An 11505-nucleotide genomic window follows, 5' to 3' on the forward strand; every position below is an offset into this window, starting at 1 on the left:
TCTCTCCTCTCATACCACTTTCTATCACCTCTTTTTCTTTTCTCTACCCAAGAACAAAATTTTTGGACAATTATAAACATTATTTATGTATGAACTTGATTTTGACACCAAAAAACTGAAATAATTCGAAAATATAATATATCGTATCCAAATTGTCCCCATAAAATTATATAAATTCCTAATCAACAAACTCTACAACAAGCTAACAAAAATTGATCTCTAAAAAACAAAACAAAATTAAAATAGCATTATTTTTTTTTGGCCAGATCATTGAACTTCAACTAACTCAATCTTTATACATACCAAATCTTACAAAAGAGTATACCAATTAATACGCAAACTTGATACTCAAATAGTCTAGTATTAATAAATCAATTAAAATTAAACATAACTATATATTTAATTCAACCAACCAAATAGCATGATAATATTAATTAACAACCGTAACCACCTAAAAATCTAGCCCATTACATGATAGAATTTGGCTTTTAATTTTATTTGGATATGTAAGAAGTCATCGTCAATGCTTACGTCACTCCATACATTTTCCAGCAATTATTGACGTCATCCACGACCCACTCACAGTGTAAGTGACGCTATTTATGACGTCATTCTTACCCCACCTTCTATCCTATAGTTGACGTCCAACTCATCACCCTTTCTCTTCCTATATAAATTCCACCCTTTCCCACCAACCAAACTCCCCCTTTTCTCCACTATTTTTATTTTCCCTCATAATATTATTTCAAAACTTTATATTATAACTCCAAATATTATTTATACTTGTACACATATTGTGTAATGCAAGAGGCATTGCCCTATAAGAGATGGGAGGTACTCCCACCGGTACCGGTGGCGAGTACCTCCTCTGATAGTGGTGGTAATAGTGGGAGTAACAATGTTAATAATGGTAATACAATGGAGAGTTTGGTGAAGGAGAATCCGGTGATCGTGTTTGGAAAGCGAGGTTGTTGTATGTGTCATGTGGTAAGGAAATTGTTGCTTGGGTTAGGAGTTAATCCTCCTGTGTTTGAGATTGATAGTAGTAATGCTAATGAATCTCTTTTGATTAATTCTTTATCAAAATTTGTAGTCAATAATAATAATAATAGTGTAAACACCTTGCAATTTCCTTTGGTGTTTGTGGGTGGTGAGCTTTTTGGTGGCCTAGAAAAAGTTATGGCTACTCATCTTTCCGGTGAATTGGTGCCTATTCTCAAACAAGCCGGCGCGTTATGGCTCTAAACCACTACTGCATCCATACGAGTTTAGCAATTTGAAGTATTATATCAACGTGACAATTAATTCTATCCGAGAAAATAGTTTAAATTTACAAAAATACTTTGGTTCTCCATAAATAATTGTCTTTTTTCATATTACATGAGTTAAATGATAAATATTTTGAACCAAATCAATGGGAGAATCAATTGATGTATGAGAAATTTTACAAGTGCTAGCTGTCATGATAACTTTTTACAAGTTTTTAATAGAAGGTAGATTTTCTTGTACATTACTATTATCATTATTCATGGTTGTGTATGTAGACCATAAAGAAAATGATGGTGTTTATTAATATTAAATGATTTTATTACATGAAATGAAAATAAAAAATTGAAGAATGATTTTGTTTTGTTGTTGGTTTATTTTTATTCCCTTTATCCAATTTCGGTGCATGTTCGTCTCTTTAGTCATTTCATCATCAATGGATTGAGATGATATCATAAGATGATATCAATGGATTGAGGGTTTAAATGTCGTTGTCCACGTGTCATTAATAGTTCAGGATTAGGTTTGTAACCGTTGACGTGGTCCACCCTTTATGAATTATTATAATACTCCATAGTAATATTGCTTATCATCAACTGGTGGATATAAGAGTACAGCCATTGGTTGCCCAAGCCAATGGTGGTCATCAAATATTTAATACATATCTCTCTCTTTCATCTCATTTATGCCCAATTCTCATACCCACCTATGACCATACACTCTCATTGGTTGCCCACTACTTGCCCTACTCATAAATAATTTCTTTATTATACTTGTACAAAGAAAATAAAATATAAATACTATCAGCCAATAATAGATGGACAAGTGGCGGACTCAAATTCTTTGCCCACCTTTTGCCAAAGGTCATGGCCATGACCTGGTCATGGCATTTCTCTCTCCAAAATTGATGAAATTTTATTTTTTAAATATTATTTCATTTTCTCTCTCCTCATGCCCACTACAAAAGGGCAACCAATGGCTTTACTCTAAGAAAATTGACTTTTACTTGACTCACTCTGTTTTTTTAAAAAAATATTTCAGTTTGAAATTTATTATCTACTACTATATATGTTGTATAAAATTAAATAGTCATATTGGTATTTGTTAAAAACTTTATATAATCTACAAGTATACAATATTCATAATTAAAAATATTTTCAGTCAAAGTTCAACATTGGCAATTATAACGATTAAATTAGGTACTTAAATAAACACAAAGGGAGTATGTAATACGATGAATTCCTAACTCGAAATTGAAATATATGGTGTCGAGTATTTGATAGTTTATGAGTTAAAATTACTTGATAGTTTATTTTGGCTAATTTAAGTGACTTGCCACACACCTAAAAATGACTTGAGCCAAAATAAATACAGTACATTCAAACAATATCTTGCATGTGATGTACGAGTATCAATCAGTGCTTGGTCTTATGTCCAAAAAAATTAAGCAAACAACTTCGCCAAAAAAAAGTTAGATATTACTCATATTAGCAGATTTGTGAACTTTGTTTAATTTGCAGCTATATTCCACCTTTTAGAAGTATATTAGAACAATTTTGTTAGAAAACAGCTTTTACAAAAATATTGATTGTCTTCAAACAACACAAGTGTGATTCTAAATCGCCCATCAATTATAATATTTTACTTGTGCCTTATTAAGTACTCCATCCGTTTTTAAAAAAAAATTTAAAAAAATCTCAGTTTGAGATTAATTAGCTGTGGATTTTTTCTTGTGTTTAGACTGCTTTAAAAAGTCTAAACATAATCTTGACACGGCCCAATTATTACAATAGTTCAGCCTCTAGAAACCCGACTAGAAAATGTATCACAAAATTACGCTTTGAGCAACTTCTTTGGCATTGTACATACAAGCTGCCTACCAGTCAACTCTAAATTTCAGGTAGTCAAGTCAAAGATTTTGAAAGTGCAAAACACTAATCCACAATCATCAACATTTAGATCACTAAGTAACCATTGATATCATTAATTATATACGGAGTATAAATAAAAATTATACTCGTATTAAAAAAAAAAAAAAAAAAAATCTAACATGATCTTACAAGTCTATATAATTTTTACTCCGTAATAGCTAGATATGGAGTATAATTATTAAATGAAGGTCAAAGTGAAAATCCTGACCAAAATGAAACAACTTAAATTCCGAGGATTTAACAAACAAAATATGTTTTTTTTTTTTAAAAAAAATCTACCATAAAGCGAAAAATCTTTAAATCCTGTTAAGATTGTTAACCTGTATAGTCTGAGTGAAACTATTATGATTATTACTAAATTAATTATAGCTTTCAAATGATGTTTTGGCCAATAAAAATCAGTACACATACATATAACACCCAAAATAAACATGACATGTAATAAGGTTATAAAATGGAAGTATTATTTCATGACAAATGATAGATATAGAATACTCCCTCTGTCTCATAATACATGACACAGTCAAACATTGCACACATGACAATACACTAGTTTGACTTTATTTTCATATAATTAAATATTAATAAAAAATATTTTTAAAATAATATTATGAAACTTTATATTAAAACCTATCTTACAACAGATTATATGATAAAATATATTTTTATTATATTAGTAAAAAATTATGGTCAAACCTAATACATGAATAGTAAAAAAAAATTCAAATTCTTATATATTATGAGACGGAGGGAATTTATGGATGAAAATATAAAACAATGTAATTTTACACCGGAATATAAGATTGACAAGTATTCGATCGGTTAATTTATTCATCCATGCATTATGTCATTGGAAAAAAATTGAGAAAGTTGAGTCAAATTATTTTATTTTATTACAGTAAAATGACTGCTTCTAGAACCCAATTTTTTGAGTTGTAAAATGGTTGGATTTGGTTTCAATTGTAAGTTTTTGACGCAGCCAAAAAGAAACATATCGTATGTATACGTAGATGAAGTATAGAATAAAGTGTGATTACGGCGTTATAGTGTTAGCAGATCCAACCATAGATTGACCATCTAACTACCAACGACAATGGCTTAATGCATGCTACTAAATCATTAGATTGCCTAGCTTGTTGCATATTTATTTATTTATGAAGTATTTATATGTTGTTTGAAACTTTTTTTTCATTATTATGATCCAGGGCATGTTCTCTTCAGGTTAATTTCAGTTCAGTTTAGTTCATTTCAGTTCTAATTCCCTTCAATTCTCTCATAAACAATTCAGGTCATTTCAGTAAATCAGAATGGACCCCTTGCCCCTACTGTCTGTCCCCTTTTATTTGCTTCAAAGAGAGGAGTTACATTTTTTATTTTAAGTTGATTGAGTTGATGAATGAGAGTGAAGAATGGTAGGGGTAAATATAGTGCTCGTGAGAATAATGCTTAAAAACCCAACGACCTAACAAGCAAATTGGAGAGTTTTGTGTGATAACTAGCAAAAATTATGACTTGAGCTTCTTTCTTGATCAAACTACTGTCAACAATACAACATGGTGTTTATGAGAGAAGGAAATGAAGGGAAAAGGATTTTCTTTTTAAGAAGAATAGAAAGAGATTGAAAAATAAATACTTATATATAAAAAAATTAATACGTATATTATTGGTCGACACCTCATATACCTTAATAATTTCAATACTAAAAGTGGTTTAAAACTAATTAAAGTATAATATCACATTTGTACGTACCAACAAAAGAACAGAACTTCACTTACACAAGTCTATAGACTATTTTTGAAACCATCCAACATTTTATGAAATCACTATAACTTAATTTATATTATAAAAAAGCAATCAAAAAGATGTTGCTCTCCATTACATATACATATATACCGTGATAGTGATGATACCACCCAAACAATAGCTAGCCATAATTTCCACGAAATCAAAATTAGTGGTTAACAAGCAATCAATTTGATAGTGGCACTAATTATAGTTTAATTAATCACCCAATTTAATTACTTATCTATTACAATTGCTTTTAATTGAGTTGGCCACAATAATGAAGTAAGCTTTAGAATTTTCTCTCCTTTTTCCATCTGGCAACATAAAACCCTTCTTCTAAGTCAAAAAAAAAAAAGACACATTACAGCAAAGATGATTAGTGTGACGTTAATGATGATGAAATTACGCTATATATCTAATTAGTCACACCTTAATCATTGATTAATTCAATGTATAATAATTAAGATTATGATTATCAATTTATTCATCGTATTTTATTACGTTTGCATGTACATTAATCACTTAATCTACGTATGCCGTCCTTTTCTTGTACCGTACCCAATTTTTCTAAGAAATGCATCATTTTTGTGTTGATGAATAAATCACTAATTAATTAAAATTGTGTTATGGTAAATGATTTATGAATGGACAAAAATGATGAAAGCATGAAGCATGACTTGTTTAACTATATACGTAGTATTTGTAAAGTTTTGTAAGTTGCTAAAGTCAAGTTGAATTTTCCTTCCTATGTTTAATTTAAGCTTATGACGTAACTAGCTAATTGCCGCCTCTATTATCCATTAATACGTTATTTGGGCCTATTATTCCTTCACTACATCATAATTGCGATAATAACGATTTTTATTTGGCATTATAATAACGATTGCAATCCTTTTTGTGGATTGCTAAATACCGCCAGCTTTTTTTATCAAACCGCCAACAAAAGTGAAGAATGGACAAAATTACCCTTACTCATCCTCACTTTGCTTTCTCTCTCCTAAGGCATCAATCAAGCCTCAAACTCAAACTCAATCACCACAAAAGCAACTACCATTGCCACCCACCACTCACGCCACCACGACCACCGCCCATACCACTACAACCACTGCACCAAGGCACCAAATTGTTTTTGAGGTCGAAATCCCGAAAGAACCAACAACAATCATCAACCATCGGACCAACAACAATCATCAGCCATCGAATAAACAACCCACCACCTTCCCACGTCGGCGGGAGGGTGGTGATTTTCTTTTAAATCCGACGACCAGCACAACCGACGCCCAAAACCGGTCACCCAGAACGGTAACCGGTTTCCAGCGTCGGTTGACCATGGTAACCGACGCTGGAAACCGGTTACCGTCCCGGGTGACCGGTTTTGGGTGTCGATTGACCACGGTAGACCGACATCCAAAACCAGTTACCGTCTCGGGTGACCGATTTTGCACGCCGATTGACCATGGTGAGCGCCGGAGATTATTAAAAACAAGAACTGAGCAAAGTGACGAACTGGTTTTTCAATTTTGACCACCGTGATGCCGGTTCATCACCTCCAATCCTCACCGTTGTTGTCCTTCCACGTCCGGCCACCACTTCTCTTCACCTCTGATGTACAACCTCTATTTGAGGTTGATGGTGGTTTGGATGTGGTATTGTGATGAGAGAGAAAAAAAATAAAAGAGAAAGAGGAAGATGGGGTGGGGGTATAGTAAGGGTATTGGTGTCCATTCACCTTAAATGTTGGCGATTTTGATAAAAATTGTTGGCGGTATTTAACACCCCCTTTTTTTTCTGTATAATTTTTTTTTAATAAAAATTACTTGTAAATTTATCAAATGATTCCATTAAAATTATCAAATTAAATGTATTTTGACTTTGACGTTTTTTTTTTTTTAATGCTACCCGTTACTTTTGAAACACTACTAATTGTATAGCATTACCCGGATATGTATACTAGTTTAATTTTTAAACTTGTACTCGTAAATACATTAAATAAGGATCTCGATCTTACAAATATTATCTTAATTTCGGAGTTGATTATCCTTCTTGAAAATGAGTTTTTTAAATTATATGTAAGGGCTTGTACTTTTATTCAACATTACTTAATGATCTATTGATTAGTAGAGTAATCTTAATATTAAGAGTGTGTAAACGTACTCTTTTCACCTGATTTTTCTTATTTGAGCTTATCATCTTATCTTAACTTGTTAGAACTTATAAAAGGTTATACTTCCTGCGTTTTTCAATATTTGCATCAATTGACTTTATAGACTATTCTTATACTATTTTTTTTAACCATATTTTACCCCTAACAGTTGTTGAGTTGATCTCAATTTATATTTTCAAAATATAATTTTTTTTCTAAATTTTTTTAAAAGGCATAATAAAATAGGTTAATGGTCATAAATATGTATAGTCGATTGATGCAAGTATAATAAAATATGCATGTTTAAATTAGGTGAATAGAATAGGGCCGAAATCTGATATGTGATACGTAGTATAAGAATTAAGATTAGTGATAAGGTGCATGTTGCTAATCTTATTATACATTTTCTTTCCCTAATGTATTGGGCTTTTATGAGTTGGAGTTTGGACTTCATATGGATCAAGCCCACGTCAATCAGCTCACTACAATTATTCAAAAGTACCAAGCCCAATGCCTCCACGTCTTCAGTACAAGTTTTCCTTAGGCGCATACATGTTAAAAAAAAATAGGGTTTTTCTAAGCTATGCCCCTAAACTTCTTCGGTTTCTAAGCTGTACCCACGATTTTTAAAACGTCTAAGCTATGCCCTCCACCTTACTATTTTTAATTAACAATACGCTATATTATCAACAGTAATTAACCGACGTTAAGCTCTGTTAGTTGTCGTTGCTAGTTAAAATAGAAAATAAAAAGAAAAAAAAAAACGATTGAATTCTCTTTAAAAAAAACGATTAAAATAAAAAAAAAATCCTTCCTGTTCCCTTACACACACTGATCAAACTCCTCTTCTACTCTGTTTCATAAACACTCTAAAGAAAATCAAAACCCTTAAAAAGTAGTGCCCAGAATTTGCGATTGAAATCAAACAAAGAATGCGATGAGCGATCTTCATTTATAAACACAGCTTTCGTTGTTGAATTTCGCGGATCGAAACTCGTCTTTGTGCTTGCGTTTTGGTTGCGAGGTGGAGTCGTGGTGGCTGGGCAATTGAATTATACCTAAGGTCGAAAATTTCGGACTCTAAGACAGGTAATTTCACATAAATTTCTGAAATTTAAAGCTATTCTTTGTTGTTTTACATATATTTGGGCGTAATTGTGATTGTTGATGTAGCAATTGATTCTAGGCTTGCAATTGCACTTGGGACTAACAAAATCCCATTGACAACTAGAAATTGCTGGAGAAGAACGGGAGCTTGTCATCGTAATAGCTAAATTTTTTGGGCTAAATTTTTTGTAGACAAGAAGAAACAGGGGAACTGTGTTATACAAGCCCCCTTTTATAATACAAGTAAAACCCTAACAATTATGGCGGCAAATATTCCCTCCAAACAGAGGTACTTAACAGTTCCACAACTACTAACGGAGTTTAAATGTAATTGGTTATTGTTAATTAAAAATAGTAAAGTGGAGGGCATAGCTTAGACATTTTAAAAACCGTGGGCACAGCTTAGAAACCGAAGAAGTTTAGGGGCATAGCTTAGAAAAACCCAAAAAAATAAAAACTTATAACTATTTGTTTGGCATCATTGTGGTTTTCTTTTTTTGGTTTTTTGTTTTTTAAAAGTATATTATATATGTCACATAATGATAAAAAATTATTTAGACATATTAAAATCATGATAACTTTAAAAACTGACAACAGAAAGTGGAAACACCTTTTTCTTGTTTCTTACTTTTGGTTTTTAGTTTTTTTTTAACTAAAACAAAAAAATGATGCTAAACAAAGCATGACATACAAGATAATTTCTCCGTCCCTAAATAAAAATCTCATATCTTTTTGGCATAGAGTATTATGGAGTTTGAAGTGGAATCATAATGGGGTATTATTGTTGATTAAGGGCCCATTTGGGTTGAATTTATTAGGTGAAATGGTTCTAAGGTTATTTTTAATGGGCTTAGTCAAATACTTGGGCTAATAAATTTGAGCCAAATTTTTTCCTCTCAAATAGAGGGTAACTAAGTAATCCCCGAACAACTAAACAAAGCTTGGTGTAGTTGGTAGGGAACTCACCTTGTGAATTTGAGGTTACAAATTAGAGCTCCGTTAACTACAAAATAATTGGGAGTAGGGAGATTCCTTATCTCCCCCCTCTATTAGTGTCGACTTACGGAGCTGGGCTGGCTAAACTTCAAAGAGGTGCCGAATTGGTAGGGTTTTTCATCCTACCTTTTTTTTTAAAAAATAATCCCTGAACAAATGGTTGGAAGTTTGATTTATTTATGATTATAAATCCTTATTTAAAATTTGTTATTGGTCTAATCCTTGTGTTGTTGTATTCACAATAAATTTTGAATAGTTAAGAGTGTGTTGAAAAAATGGTAACAACTTTACAATTTTGTTAAAACAGTGTGAATTAATTAGATGAGGCAGATACTTAAAAAAAGGTACTCCACAATTAAAAGTAAGGAGGCTCTATGTTTGAGGTAGCAATTTGTATTAACAAAGTTAAAACACTATTAGAAAAAAAATAAGAGTGTTTGACAAGGTAGTGGTTCGGGCATCGGTTAGTAGTAGAGGTAGCGTTTAGCTTAACAAACATCAAAATTAGTAGCGGGTAGCGTTTGTCAATTTTTGGTTACCTTTTAAAACAATATGGATGAATTTAATGTATTTTAGTATTGCTACTGCTACTTTTGTCAAACACTCATGTTATCAACCGTTACGTTACTTTGACAGCTAACCTCTACCCATGCCCCTAGTAATTGACAGCTACTCACTGCCCTAAAAGCTACCCGCTACTAAATCGCCAAAAGCTACTTGCTAATGCTAGTTTTTTCAAACAAGACCGGAGTACAAACTAGCTAGGGAATTTGATGTTTGGGAAGGAAAATAAAGGGATTTAAGAGGGAAAATATAAAAACTCCTTAAGGGGGCGTTTGGTTCGCAAACTGGTATAGGTCGGAATCAGGAATGAAACCATAGTGGTATGGGTTTGGAACTCGATTCTTAATACCATATGTTTGGTATGATTATGGAATGAAATTTTTTTCTATTGTTTGATACCTTAAAGTATGGGAATAAGCCAAACCTACCTCTCTTCCCCCCCCCCCCCCCCAAGGTTTCTAAACCCCATACATTGGGGGTTTGAGGTATGGATTTAAAACTCTTAAAATCATAAAACAAACATAAGGTATGAGTTTAAACCATTCTAAACCTATACCTTATATCTTAATTAAGTGAACCAAACACCCCCTAAGTAGCTATTGCTTTAGTATAAGATACAGATGTGCTACCATTCAGTTTAACCTATCCAATGCTAACCAAAACCTTTAAAAACAGAAGTTCATGATGGTGCATAATGTATATACTTATAAAGTTTATACTAAATTCACTAAAAATAACATTAATATGCATATAACATGAATAATAAGACCACAACATTGTCATAACCTCTATAGTGTCTAAATTTAGATCCTTATACATGGACATCACAGAGGAATTACAATATAAATGACATGAAAATTCAAAGTTGTCTTTCATTATTGCCAATCAAACAAGCATAAAGCTCCCTATGAAAGCAACTACTAGGCTCACCATTAATCAAACCCGAGTGTCCTTCCTCATCACATGCATATGAATTTGATGTTGAGGTTGAAGCAACCAACATTTGGCGTACATTTTCTAACTCTTGGTTAAGCCTTTGAACTTCCTTTTCAAGCCTTTCATTATCAACTACCACACTCTCAAGCCTTTGTTGGAGGGTTGCATAGCCCATCTCTAGGCTTTGGCTCTTCCACCTAGCCCTCTTGTTTTGGTACCATATTGCAACTTGTCGCGATGGAATGCCTAATTCTTGAGCCAAATGGAACTTCCGGTCCATGTCTAGTTTCCGATCCAACTTGAAGCTAGCCTCTAAGAGCCTAACTTGCTCTTGGGTTAGCCTCTTGCTCGTGCATTTTGGTTGTGGGTGTTGTTTTCTGTTTTGAGAATGTTTAGAGGAGTACATATTATAGCTAATACTCCTATTTTTGATTTGTGGCTTAGCTACCTCTCTTTATTGTACTTGTTAGTAGAGCTTTGTGAGTTATAGACTTATTTTTAAAAAGTTGGTTATACTTTATATAGCATATCAAATGGTGTTGTTCTTAATTAATTATGTGCGTGCAATGGTTGTTTAATAATTTGAGATGGATTTGTTAATAAATTAAATTGTCTAAATCTTAAGGGTTAGTGTAGTTTCATTTTCAATGAACAGCGTTATATTTCACGTGGGATTTAGGCCCACTTTTGACAATTAGGAAGGACACAATTCTTGTTAATTGTTTGACAAGATATTATAATACCTATCTTCAATGCCCTTTCAAGGTTGCAATTAAT

General features: G+C 32.4%; 2 pseudogenes; one reads left to right on the forward strand and one right to left on the reverse strand.

Moving 5' to 3' along the window:
* Positions 1–801: 801 nt before the first annotated feature.
* Positions 802–1245, forward strand: LOC145637196 (glutaredoxin-C9 pseudogene; annotated as a pseudogene).
* A 9406-nt stretch (positions 1246–10651) lies between these two features.
* LOC145637197 (homeobox-leucine zipper protein ATHB-52 pseudogene) lies at positions 10652–11008 on the reverse strand (annotated as a pseudogene).
* Between the last annotated feature and the right edge of the window lie 497 nt (positions 11009–11505).

Source organism: Chenopodium album, chromosome 6 (genome assembly GCF_948465745.1).
Source record: "Chenopodium album chromosome 6, dcCheAlbu1.1, whole genome shotgun sequence".
Lineage (NCBI taxonomy): Eukaryota > Viridiplantae > Streptophyta > Magnoliopsida > Caryophyllales > Amaranthaceae > Chenopodium > Chenopodium album.